Source organism: Pagrus pagrus (assembly GCF_965226575.1).
Source record: "Pagrus pagrus genome assembly, chromosome: 17".
Classification (NCBI taxonomy): Eukaryota; Metazoa; Chordata; class Actinopteri; order Spariformes; family Sparidae; genus Pagrus; species Pagrus pagrus.
In genome coordinates this window covers 9,632,162-9,646,151 of record NC_140201.1, presented here as the reverse complement: position 1 = coordinate 9,646,151, position 13,990 = coordinate 9,632,162, and the positions used below count along the sequence as shown (strand labels likewise).

The following is a 13,990-nucleotide window of genomic DNA, read 5'->3' as shown; positions in this document are numbered from 1 at the left end:
CTCCTTTCTCCATCTCTTCCCTTTAATCTTTCCCCTCTTTCCCACACTCATTCCTCCCAAGCCCTCATTGTGTGTATCACTTCCTCCCACCATTCCTTCCACCCACCTTCCACCGCTTTATCTCTTCCTTTCACCCTCACTCTCCCTCTCTGCAACTTAATTTGTTTTTCTTTCATCCATCTTCTGCATCGACAGTGCAATGAGAGACTAATTGAGGTAGAGACACTTTTGGACGGCTTCCCTTGTCATTATCCTTGGAATTAATTGCTGTTCTGCAGTCCGTTTGATTTGACTTTATTGGTGCGATCTGGTTTTCTAATGTAACGTTCGGGGTGTGACTGGAACTCAGGCGTGAGCCAAATTGAGGAATTTTATTATCGTCATGTTGCTGTCACAGTCAAAGAGCTGGAAACAAAGATTTGGCAGGTTTTTATTTCTCGGCATTCCTTCCTCTAATAAATGTATTTACAAGGCTTCACACCAAACCTTTCTCTCATTTTCCATTACAACACTCTGATATTCTCTCATCTTACATGCGCACCACTTAAATTCCCAGCTGCTTATTTGCCAGCATGTTGAGACTCCCCTGAAGTGCTTGCATGCAACGAGTGAAGAAATTGGATTGGATTTAGATACGATAATCATCTCTGTAGGTCGGCTCCTGGTTGCACAGCGCGTTGCTTTTATGTTATTCCTGAGATATCAGAGTACACATTAATTCAGGACTAGCTTCTTTTTTTGCAAGAAGGAAGGAAATTATGTTTTAGTGCTCAAGCTGATGTGTGTTGTCACCATCACCAACAAACACCACCATTACAACTATCATCGCTTCTGCTGCCACCACCTAAGCCAAGAGGAGCAAACAGGAAGCGCAAACAGAGAACGTTCCACCAGACATATATAAACGCTGTGGCTGAAGTTGTGGTGGGGCTCTAACACATGTTTTTGGGAACATCATGGTCCTTTCCGCCTCCGGGGATCACATTCACGTATACACGCTCAGGAGTCTCCAAATTCTTTTCAGGCTGTTGACCTAACTGGGCTGGTTTGTCCAAAAGCTGAACAAGCAAGAACCCACTTTTGTTCCTCTCTGACTAAGCATGATGTTTGGTTTTCTGAGTGCCAAAAAAATCCATCCGGAGACTCAAAAAGACTCCACAGTCATCTCACCAGACATACAGTAGTTGTCACTGCTGCGCCTGTCGTTCTTGTCACATTTCAGAAAGTCGCACCTCCACCTGAGAACCCACCTGTAGGCTCAAAGTCTACATTTCTCTTGCGGGGGAGTCATTATCGTCACTCCTCACTTCCTGCTGTGCTGAGCCTGTCGCTTCCTGGTGGGGACTGACAAGCCTCGACTATAAAGATCAACCTGGCACAGATTCCACATTCAAATACACTAGTATAAAGTTTATATTCATCAAGTTATTGGAAAACTTTTTTGTATTGGTTCTGAAACTTATCATCACTTATCATATTGACCAGCTAAATGGTTAGATGGAGGACGATTAATACCCCGTTCTAATTGTGGTGGTGACAACGTTGTCATCTTAACGCTACACTTGAAAAAATACCACTTTAAAAATAATTAAAGAAGGAAGGAATACAAGTTGTTTTTTCTTATATGAGTAAGAAAATCTACCATCGGAACAAGTGAAATTTGGCCTAAGCTTTCTTGAAATAAGATTTAATTTCTAAAAAGCACAATTAATCTAAATATAATCGAAATTGCAATATGGTTAAGTGTGAAATCCAAGATAGATATTGCACCAGAACTGCCCTGGCTGACTGTTTGTTTTGAACAGAACTCAGCAACTGTCAAATCATCGTTTTAATGATTATCATTCTGACTATTTGTGAATCCTGTCACAATCACAGTATTAGCCCCAATCTCACTAAAATGTTACTGTCAAGTGTCTGTTTTATATTAAGTGTAATGAGATGGTTTGATTATAAATTAGACAAATATACCAGTACGATTCTGACATATTGCAGTGTATGCTTAATTATGATGGACACTAATATGAAGTTGGACAGATTTATAAAGTAATTGAAATAAAAACTAACAATTAATGGCTTCTCCTCTGGGAAGCCTGTGATCTAACCATGTAGTAGAAAAAAAGTGTTTAAATCTACTCACAGTTGGATGATCTGTCTTTGTATTGCATCACTGTTTATAACATCTTTTCTAGTCTGAGACATTCCAGGAAATACACTTAGGGTGTATCACAAAGCCATCAGACAAGAGATTTATAGTCTGAAATTTCCCTGAATAGATTTGAAACAGACAACACACTCCGGAAACAATGTGCAAATTCACAACAGACACACTTTGTCTTTTTTCATCCTATTTTATTCTTGATCTCCACGTTGTTGTCCCGTGTGTGTGCTTGTGTGTTTGTTTTTTGTGGGATGTTCATAGGCAACACTTCCCACACATTGCCAGCTTAACAAGTCTTGGTTAGAGATCGCTACGGGATCATCAAATGCTTGCCCTCGTGTTGACCCGCTATCGTCAAACCATACTGACTCTGCTGGCTTTAACTGGCCTGTTTTCATGGGACAGCGGGGACAGTTGTTTTCTTTTCAGCAGTTTTCATTTCATCCCCGCAGAAAGCAATTTCTCCCCCACCATCATGCCTTCGTCCTGGGCTGTTACGAGTCAACACTTTGGCCTCCAGAAGGATTCAGAGTGCCTAGAGATGGCTAATCCCGACACTTACAGTAAACAAAGGCATGGTTCCAGCCTTTGAGTCAGCCGTGTGCATTTTTACAGTTTCTCATACACAACGCATACTGTATATGGAACGATTCACAAACAGCAGCCGCCCTTCTCCTCTCTTTGCAGTCTCTTTTCCCCATTTATGCCATTGTTTTTATTGCCTCCCTAAACGCTATTATAATTCCAAGCATATTAGATGCAAAGAATGCCCAACAGAATGGGAAGAAAAACAGAACCGATAGCTCAGCATGTGTCTGTCCTCTCGGCTGAGAGAGGTGAGTAAATAAAGGGAGAAAGAAAAGCAAGCGAGGATCCAGCAGAGATCAAGAAGCTTTGCCTCCAGTGGGTTTGTAATTACAATGGAAGCGGATACATTTCCACTCTTAATATGGTGGGATGAAGATCCCTCGGGGGGGAGATGGTATGACAAAACAGCAGCGTAGAAAGTCATGTAGAAGTCAGGAGATGTGACTAGAAAGACGGTCAATGACAAAGATCATGTTATTTCCTCTGAATATGCAATCCTAACTCCTACAAATTAGTTTTTGCAAAAAACATTTTTGTGGGAAAAAAAAAAATGTAGAGACAAAGGGTACTGAAGCAGCTGCCTCACTAGGTTACCAGTGAGGCAGCTGGCTGCCAGGCTTTCTAGGATGTTAGTGAAATGTCTTAACAACTATATGATTAATCGCCATTGAGTTAGGTACAGTTATCTTAATGACTTTGAGTTGTGATGATATTCCCATCGGACTCACCTGTACTTTGTTTCTAATGCTAATCAGGGAATGTTAGCAAGCTAAGACAGTTAATTACGATAGTGAGTATGGTATAATTTACCTTTCAAACCTGTTAACATAGCCATGCCTCACAGAATGTATTCATTTTCATCTGATTGTTAACAGGACTTTTTAACCAAAATGTACGTGGTCACTGTATTCAACAATCTGTCATTGGGCTTTGGCAGTGATGTAACCCTTGTGTCTTATCTCACATCAAATGTCGCTTCTCTCTGTGTGCCATAATCAAACCACTAAACAGGTTAGATACGAACCGTGGTGAGTGCTCCGGCCTTCAGCTACTTTAGTGTAATAAAAGCTGACAAGCTAATGATTACACATGGTGTTATTGGATTCCTTACTTAAAGCCACATGGGCTGCAAAGACTCTTATAGCCTCAGCCTCACGTTATAGATTTTTCTCGTCTATGGAGAATTGATCACAAGTACAATGGAAAAGAAAAGGAAACATTCTATGTAAGTACTCTGCTCTAATTGGTGTGACAAAGCCCGTTTATGGGTGATGGCAATAATGGTGGACATACAATGTCAGGTAAAGTGTAGACACTGTAAATTGAGTTTCCACTCGCTGGTGGAGTGTTGCTCTTGGGATATTTGATATGCGGCTTCTAGCAAATGTTTTTTTTCTCTCTCTTTCTTTTTCTCTCTCTTAGCTATTTTTTTTATTCTCTCTAAGCAAATTGTTGGTGTGCCAGTCAATATATTTCTAACTTCTAACCATACAAACACATACAGTATACACATATTCTCCCCATAAACTTCTTTCAATTAAAATATGACGGTTTGCTTTCCCTCCCTTGATCTACCTGTGTTCAAAACTTGCAGAACACCTGGTCCCAACATTGACTACTATTGCTACAGAGCTGTCAGACATGTTATTGTGTGAGTAACCTGCAGCAGCTCAGACAAATGAAACTGGACAATGATGGCGGTGATGGTCGGCTGGAAGTTTGGCTTCTGTATTCAGTCTTTGAAAGAAGAAAACGGATGGGGGTAACAGTTTCTGCCTACCTCAACACCTACAGTTTCGATGTTCTTTAGCATCTTAGTTTTGTGACTCCTGTGTGTGCGACTGCACGAAGCAATGAGACATTGTGGTAAAAAAGCATGTGTTCTTATTCAACTGTCTTTTTTTATATAAACTCACATTTTTTTCGTGACCCCTGAGCTGTTTCATTTCTGATGGTATGCGTCTTTCAACAAGCTATCTCCAAAGTGCTTAATATCCAGATGTTTCCCACATTGCGCCGATCATCTTGGTCTCCTCAGTCCAGATATTACTCATGTTTGTGATAGTGTTTCATTATTTTGCATGTCAGGCGTGCTTGGGAATCATGGTCTTGCATTTGCCCTGGCTTAATAGCCGTGTTGGACTATTTAACTGTTTACAACTGGGAGGAATTGCATGACCAGCGTGGTCTAGTTCAGGTAATTGCATCCATGTAGTGTGCTTATAACCAAGTTAATCAGAGCTCATGCAGATGTGGGTGTGTAATTGCTTGAGAAAGCAAGAGCTTAAGTCCTTTGGTCCATTGGTCTTGTTGTGACAAGATATATGCGGAAAGTCTGGGGAGGAATTCTGAACTCAAGGGCCAGCCCGCATTGCGTCTATGTATTGCTGCAGAGTTCATCTCTCTTCATAACATACAGATAGAGACACACACACCTACACACGTGCTGCAGAGGACAAAACTAGCTTTTCCCTTCTGGAGGATAACAAATACTCCACTGCTGGGGAAGTGGTGCAAGAGCTGTTGGCTGGCTGACCGTTTCTATATGCTCTCCTTCCGCATGGGGATTTCACATCTTATCAGGCATAGATAACCACATTTTTCCAGTAATGAAAACATTTGAGTGGGTTATCACTCCTTTATCTGAGGACATGGACATCCCCATGAACCCTTCAGTTTAAACCAGAGGTGTTGTCCGAGCAAACTCCAGTCGTTACCTTATTAGACTTGCAGAGCACACTCTGGCCAATCAGTCAGTCAATACAAACCTCCTAGTAGGGATTCCCGGCACATCTCCAGACCCACAAGGTCTCTGAAACCTCAAAGTAGAGACACAAAGGGACACTCTGAGATCGTGAGAAAATAGGTGATAATCAGAGAGAGAGGAATAGACAAACGGACAATGTATTATAATCAAATCCCTGATTGTGAAGTGCCGCTCTGCTCTGTTTTACAAGAAACTAAAACTAGGATTTAACTACAATAACTTGTTTGTTTATATCTGACAAGAATAAGTAAATTAAAGATATCATGAAAAAATCATCCTCGCATAATCATCAGATGTACGTGTGACATAACTCCATCCCACCAACTCACCTTTTCATCTGTCTCTTTTTGTGAGGCCCAGGCCTTGGCACAACCCTTGGTGTTGTGATTAGCTTAATTAGCCATAACTCACAAACACCCATTTATACAGGCTGACAGATGACACAGTCATTTAGCTGAATGAATGGCCTGGCTGCTGGCAGCGGGTGAGGCCGCATCCGCTGGCTGATGGCCTGCACAGGGCAGTTGAGTTGAGGCTGGTTATCTGTAGATCGCACAGCAAAGTAAAATAGTCGCACCACCGAGAGTGAATACCCAAGCAAGGTGTTGGTGATAATATTCGATGGATGAGAAGATTAGATGAAATATAAATTCCTGATTGCAGAGGCAGCAGATGAAGATGTGTACCTTACATGTGTGGCGCTGAAGGGGGGAGGCCGCGTGGCGACTTTATGATGAAGTACATTAGCTTATATTTTAAAATCTGAGTCTTTTTCATCAGCCCTTGAATGAAGAGCATTGCTCATTCCCCAAATACTGCAATGATTCATCTTTGCCATGAGCTAGAATGGGCTTTGTCTCAGTAATTAATTTAGCTCTCGGGACAGCAGTTGGAATGAGTCGTGTCTTCAAGGCCTAATTAAAAGAAGATTGTCAAACATATTCTAGGTCACACAGCTCAGAATCTCCAACCATTTAAAAAGGGATTTTTAGGCACTGCCACCTCGTCCTTCGTGGGCCATTTTGCTGGCTGATAGATACAGCGTGGGTTACAGATTGAAAAACAAATGGTTTTATTTGTTTTGTTGATTTCTTCAGGCACCACTTGAAAATTGAGACACTAGACATTTTGTTTATTATTGGCTGCCGAGTCAGTAACTCAATCCACTTATGGCCTTGCATGTCCTTGTGTCTGTCTGAGGATTGTTTATTTGAAATCGCTAAGACATTTCATGATACCGGTTTGTGGAAAATATTCGCACAATTAACCTCCTACACCTGAATGAGAGTGTAACAGGGCCTGAAAACCTTGGGTGTAGGATCGCTTTCTCTAAAATAACAGACAAATTGTGGTTGGAAACATAGATATTTGCACGACATTCATCATAACATCATAACAACATCAGCCACAGTACTCATTTTATTGAACCAGTCAGACCGACAGACTGACAGGCAGGAAGTGTCTATCTTATCTGTTCTCATAATGAGAATCAATGACTTTAGTTACAGGCACAGAATGCCTCTAACAGTACACACACTCACACACACACACAGGTTCTGAACAATTAAGCGTGAGCTGTCGGGCTTAGTGCCTGGGTCCATTGTAAGCGCTCTAAACCTGTTAGACTGTGACAGACCATTAAAAGGCTGCCAAGGCTTCCTTAATTTGCTTCAACAGTGCACACTGAGGCAGAGTGACTGAGTGCCGTGAGTGTGTCTCTGTGTACGAATGTGCATTTACTTCTTATGACACTCCTTAGCTCAACAACCCCCACCCCCCCTCCTGCGACCATCGCCTCCACAGCAACACTTACACACACACACACACACACACACACACAGTTTTACAGTATTAACACCATCAAAATCGCTGCAATATATCTGCCTGCACATTTAGTCTGGAATTATCTTTTAATGGCTAGGGTCTGTGTATTTAGCAAAATGCATCAAACCATTAAAACTCCTGACAACACTAATGTGTTTTTCTGAGTCAGTGTATTCTGTAAATTGTTAGAAACACAATGTAAATAACAGTAATTATCTTTGCATTGAAAAACACTGCTACTCTAAATTGAATTTAGCAGTTTATATATTGTTGATATATACATTTCTGTAATGCCGTGTTATTAAACACAGAACCCCTCACGTTTGTCATCATAGATGATCTCCATACTTTATTAAGAAATGTTGATATTGTTTATTTCGGCTACACCTGTCCTCGTTGTCAGTCTAAAAACTGTCAGTGAAGGTGGAAATTACGTGTTTTCACACTGTTTGTATTTTCACGCGTTTTAAATCAACAGCATAAGCCCAGTAGATCACAGTTTTCTAACTAGTGTATTTTTCCAGCCATTGCAGATTCACATAAATGAGTAATTTCCACAGAAGTTAGTTCACCATCTATCTACAAAAGTTACATATTTTAACTGAAGCAGTTCAATATGAGCATCTACAAATTTAAGAGTCGAGTCCAGGTTGGGAAAAAACGGAATTCCCCCGGAAATACTTGTTCATCTGACTGGATTCAAACCAAACTAACATAGTCATGATGACAAAGCACTTTGGTTACAACTGCACCAATCCAGCTCGTAGGGAAACCTTGTGTATTTTCACACTTCTGAATGAATGCTTTTTGGGCGGATGTTTCACCTAGCAGGCATTTCCTTTCGTGACCAGAGCTTGGCATTCTCCACCATTAGAAATCAGAGGCCCTGGGCCACAAGATCCTGAGCGCCAGACCACAGGAATATCCAGAATCTGACAGAGCTTCCAGGCCTCCGCATGTTTCATTTCCTATTTCACAAGAGCGGGCGGTCCATGCAAATTCCTGGCTGCGGTATGCCACCATTCTTCATTTAGCCGTGGTTCGTGGTTGATATTAGATGTTGGACACAATGGGAGATGTTAGAGGGTGGATTAGGAAGGGTGCTGGCAGATCTTACAGGGATTTAAATGGATGTCTTCTCTTGTTCAGATCATGTGGACTGTCATATTTACATGTCATTGCAGGCTTAGTGCTGTTTCTTGGCCGTGTTAAATAGCAAATTCGGAACGTCTCATCTGTGAAATCGCTGCTCAGCAAATCAGTTTGCACCTGTTACTTTCTGTTCAGGTGATTAGTCAATGACAGGGCAAGACAGGTGAACATAAATCACACATCCTGAGCTGTAAATGTGACCTTAATTCATAGTGTTTCACTCTGATCATGCCCTGGTTTTCAGCTACACATGCAGACCCACATACTCAAACACATTGACATCCATGCACAGATGGGTTCTCATATATGGCTGCCTGGGGCTGCAGTATTGGCTTTAAAAACACCCATAACATCTGTAAAGCATTATGGCTGATTATACTGGTCCTTCAGTGCAATCATGCAATATGGGCATGAGCGAAGGTTGAACATGAACCGTACAGGAAAGAAAGTGATGATGAGGCCACCGCTATTCTGATGAAGGCGTGAGGCCCATTGCTACACAGAAACACACCTTACACATTAATATTTCAAAATCAGAGTTTATTATTTATATACCAGTGAGGACCTTAGATACATTCTTTAACCCTTAACTGTAGCCCTTAAAAATCCTTCCATAAAAAGTTGAACACAACTACTTTGTGTGGCTCTGTGTGGTTATTTTATACATATTTATAAACTTTATATATTCTGTGATAGTTACACAGAATCAAATGCTTATTCCCAGGCTTACTAAGATGCAGCACTTGCAGTAAGTACAACTCTTAGAACTGATGTTCCCCATATTAGTAATTTATATTTGATCAGTGTGCAATGCACTCAAGTGTAAGTAGTTGTAGCCATTACATTTTCTTAGTATGACAATACTGTCTACCTACCTAGTGGGGGATTGTAATAAAAAGAGTGCCACAAAGTTGAAATTCATCTTTGTGACTAATCAGAAATCAACTTACAGTCCTGAGCCTTATATACGTTATTATATTACTTCTAGAAAAGTACATTTAAACATGCGACAGGTTCCAAGCAGCTGTACATCGGCCTTTATCCCAAGTGAACAAGATCCTATGACAAGGTAAGACAATCCAGAAATATCATTAATTTGTACAGGTTTTATATAAATAGTGAAGGACTTCTGCTTCAAAGGCAGATAAATACTAAATGATATAAAGACAAGTTAAGGTAAAATGAGCAGTGCAGGAAATACCAGGCAGTAGGATGACCTGGACAATTCAATACAACCTAGTGCAATACAACAGCCTTGAGGTAACTCATATTTTTATCGAGTGTGTCAGAGATGTGTTGCCTCAACACTTTTATCCTTTTAGAGGATGTAGTGGTGCCTTTGTTGGATTATATCATACTGAAAGCTGTTTCTAATATTTTGTCCAACTTTCCTTTTATCTGTCGCAAGTGCATGTTGAGAATGGTTACAAGCTGTTCTGGCTCTTTTTGTTATACAAGAGGTTCAGCCTCTAAGCGGTGTTCAGGTACAATCTGAAAAGAGAGGAAGTGATGCAACAGGGAAACTAGTTGATCCATGACAGTGGTATACTGCAGTCTTTGGTCCCTTCTTCTTGCACCAGTTGTCCTGTATTCTGTCCACTGTAATGACATCAATTACGTCATACTGTGCCACATCTCCTGATCCCAATTTTTATCAGGTTAGTGTGACTATAAAACTGTTAGTCTTGTCTCTAAAACAATAGACTACTTTTTGTCTGTGTGTATAAGTTAAAATAACAGGCAGAATTTGGAATTGAAAAAGGAAGTCTGGCTGAATCCATGATTCTGTTACTGTGTCAGGTTTTGCCATTGAGCGAAGCTGCGGGGGTATTTTTGATTTATTTAACAGCATTGTCGCTTTTGAAAGTTCCACTGTGTTGTTTTGGCAGCAGAAACGCAGCGCTTGAACAAGTCTTGTTGGGGGGAAAGAGCTTGATGGTTCACTTTTTCTTCTGTCAAGCCTCATACAGAGACACATAAAGTAAAGGCACATATGTTATTGCCAACTTTGTTACTGCTATAAAACGCTGCAGTTTAATAGGACCAGGACCACAAAGTCTTTGGCCCACCCCACAATACTGACAAGTCTGAAAACGTGTCAGCTGTTTCTTCACCTGCTCTCATAGTGTTATTTACTTCTATCACTCCTCTCTTTAATTGTATCACACTCTGTGTCCTCCCTCTAACAGTGAAAAATTGTCTGTTGTGCGAAAGATAAAACCTGTGTATTACACTCTCCCTCCATTCGTTCTCTCCCAGCAGTCAGCCTTGGTTGTGTGAAACGTGGAACCTTTGTTGGAACCGGCTTTGCTCCATTTAGTTGGTGCACTTTGATGACTTCAGTACTACTAATTATGGAGGCGCCGCCAAGGAGGCAATCTCCAAGTGCATCACCCTGAAAGTCTTACACACTGATATCTAAATGTTACCCAGTGGAGTTGCACCATAATGTGAATGTTCTAAATCATCAACTATATGCTTTCTAGTACCTCAGTGCCATCTGGCAGTATTACACTATACAAACCCCATGATAGCGTTCCAAAGAATGTACTGCATGTAGGAGATATGCTTCCCATTTTCAGTCACACTTGCAGCATGCCAAGTATGCTTGAAGGTAGTTAGCTTACACACACTTCCCATTAATTGTGCAAGAGTCCTTAATATTGCATTTGTTCCACCATTTAAAGTTAAATATACAAATGACCTAATTTCCCTTCTGGCAGTCTGGACAGTCATTGTTTCATCAATGATATATTAAGGCATGAGGAGAGAGAGAAGAGGTGTTTTAGTATGACTTGCTTGTTAAGTGGAGTCAGCTGGGACAGCTGCTACTTGACTGTTGCTCATTGAAGTTAACCAGGCATCCTGCCCTTTGTCCAAGTTTGGCTTTTCCAAAACACCACTTCAAAAAACAATGGTTTTGGTCATTAAAGAGCATTACTCAAACATATAATAACAAATGTAAAGTACGTAGCTGTCCACTAAGGGCCTGCGGAAACACAACACAATACACAATTTTCTTTACCTTCACAACATATTATTGCCTTATAAGATGAAGATAAGATAGACATGCCCTCTTTATGCATCCAGTCTGGCCATTTTACCAATGTAAGTCCATGACAAACTCTTCTTTGACCTCTGTTTGTATTCTTCTTCAACTCCTTTTCCTCGTTTCGTTCTCCTCCTTCATTGAGCAGCACATTTTTCATCAGTGAACTGAATATGGCTGTTTGCAACTAATGGGCATGACAAGAGCTTTGTTAATGCCTGTTAGAGTTAACGCTGCTCATAGAGTAGAAGAGGGTAATGTTTCATATTGAGTAATCAAAGCACAAAAGATTTAACTACCTGCCATGTTTTTGGCACCAAAAAGCTGATATTTTTGATGAGAAGTTGGGCCTTCTCAAGCAGCGTTTGTGGCAACCAAAATAGGTATTGTAAGCCAAAACATGTTTTCTTAACCCTAACTAAGTGGCTTTTCTGCCTAACTAGAGCATAAGATCACCACTGTGACAAGAAAAAAAGTGACAGTTGATCCTGAAGAAATATAAAGTTGCAACATGAACGTAAAGGCTTAACTTATCTGTGGTTTTGCAGAAACGTATGTTGTCGACATTTATTCTGGTTATTGGGTTGTAAATGTAATAACTTTAACTGAAATGCTTTTAGTTAGCCAAACGGATACATTGCTCTAATGCATTACAGTTATGACAAGTTACCCGAATCAGTATTGAGGGTTGAGGATGGATAAGAGGTTATATTGAAAGAGAAAAACTTGGAGAAACTCATTTAAAAATAAAAAAAATAAGTGAACTAATGTATTTTTTGGGATTGTGAGCAATGAACGTGAACTCACTTACATCTGTGTGAACCGAACTTTGAACTATGGTGAACATGCACAACACTGCCAGTGGGTGACAATTCATGTGTGCACCGGGCTTTCAGCTTCACCTCTTCACCTCTTAAACCAAAAACCTCAAGAACGATCAGAATGGAATTAATGAGTAAAGGTAATTCTCACCACTTGTCTTCCTATGCCTCTGTGTGTTTTCCGTTATGTTCAAACAAATGCATGAGCAAAATGTCTTGTCTATTATTTCCGTGTTATTTTGTCCTGAAGCTTGTCTCTTCAGCTCTGTTTTCTTTGTCTCCTGGGCTTCATGCTTTGCATGCAGAGGATGAGACACCGGGGGAGGTTAAGAGAGGAGCTGGAATGGAGTTCTGCTCCATTTACCACCCTGAAATATTCCTCTTAGAACGACACACTCTGTTTTCTCTCTCTCCTTACTCTCTGCACTGTTCCTCACTCTGCCCGTGCTCTCCCTCTCACTTCTCATCTCTGTGTGACATGTGGTCATTTCACTTCATTCCAGGATGGCTTAGCAGTGCTTTAAAACATTGCTGCTGTCCTCCCATCCCATCTTGCTCAATTGCAGGCAGCACTGGGCTTCATGGGCCCGTTCCTGCTAGCTATAACTCACCATTTCCCAATCTCCAATCTCGATCTGCTGTGGGCAGAACCTTCAGCACCTTTCTCTATTGCTTCACTATTTTACTCTTCTACCTCTGACACCCTTGCCCATTAGCACGAGATATCACACACATACAGAACATACACACACGCACACAGCTACTGTCAAGTATACGAGATTTTTCTCATTTATGCTTAGGATTAGTTTTCTTTTATAAAACTGTCAAACATTTACAGATCTTCTTGCATAAGCATTCTCAAAAAGGCAGAAAAAAGTAGCACACACTAACACTGACAAGATGAACGGTTTTGCACTTAGATCTATTTAGGGCATTAACACAATGAATAAAACAAAATGCACATGATACACTCTGAGTGCTGAGATGAAGCTTTGATAGGCCTCTTTCCATTTCCCTGCAGTGGCAGTTCTGAGTAATTTTTTTGCCTTTTCTGTGTGGCTTGCTGCCTTCTTCATATTCTAAACAATGTGGATTTTGAATATTTCGGCTTAGCACATCCACACGGGAAAAATCTATTGTTTAAACTCACATTCTCTCTGCTTGTGCAGCACTTAATTCCTTATTATGCAGAGATTTTCTTGGCATCATCTCTTTCTCCTCTTCATGAATGTAGCTGTGCTGCCCTTGGCAGCGTGAGTCTAGCTGGTTCAATGAAGGACACGGCTGGCTCTCAGTTGCAGTTTATGTGTTATATTAGGGTTAGCATGAGGCCACACAGGAAGTCTGATCTTGGAGCTCCACTGAAGTGTTTTCACCTTCTGTGTCAGAATAACCTTGAACCTTCTGTGATCTCTGAGTTTCCTTAGAGACATTTTGCTTAACTTACTACTCTATGAAAACATTCATAGTACACTTTCCAGTGCTCAAGCCAGGATACACATGGAGCCATCACAGCTTTAGACGAACGTTAAACGTAGTTTCACAAACACTAAAGCAAAGGCAAACACAGCTACATCAGTATTTCCCACACATAGACTTCAATCAGCTAGGCCGCCTAAGTATATTTG

The 13,990-nt window shown here is 40.8% G+C and overlaps 1 protein-coding gene across 3 annotated transcripts in view; it reads left to right on the top strand.

Moving 5' to 3' along the window:
• The window catches only part of LOC311272635 (RNA-binding motif, single-stranded-interacting protein 3), a gene marked incomplete at its 3' end in the record, with an annotated part of 290,445 nt that overhangs the window by 64,134 nt on the left and 212,321 nt on the right, over positions 1-13,990 (top strand). The window lies entirely within an intron of this gene.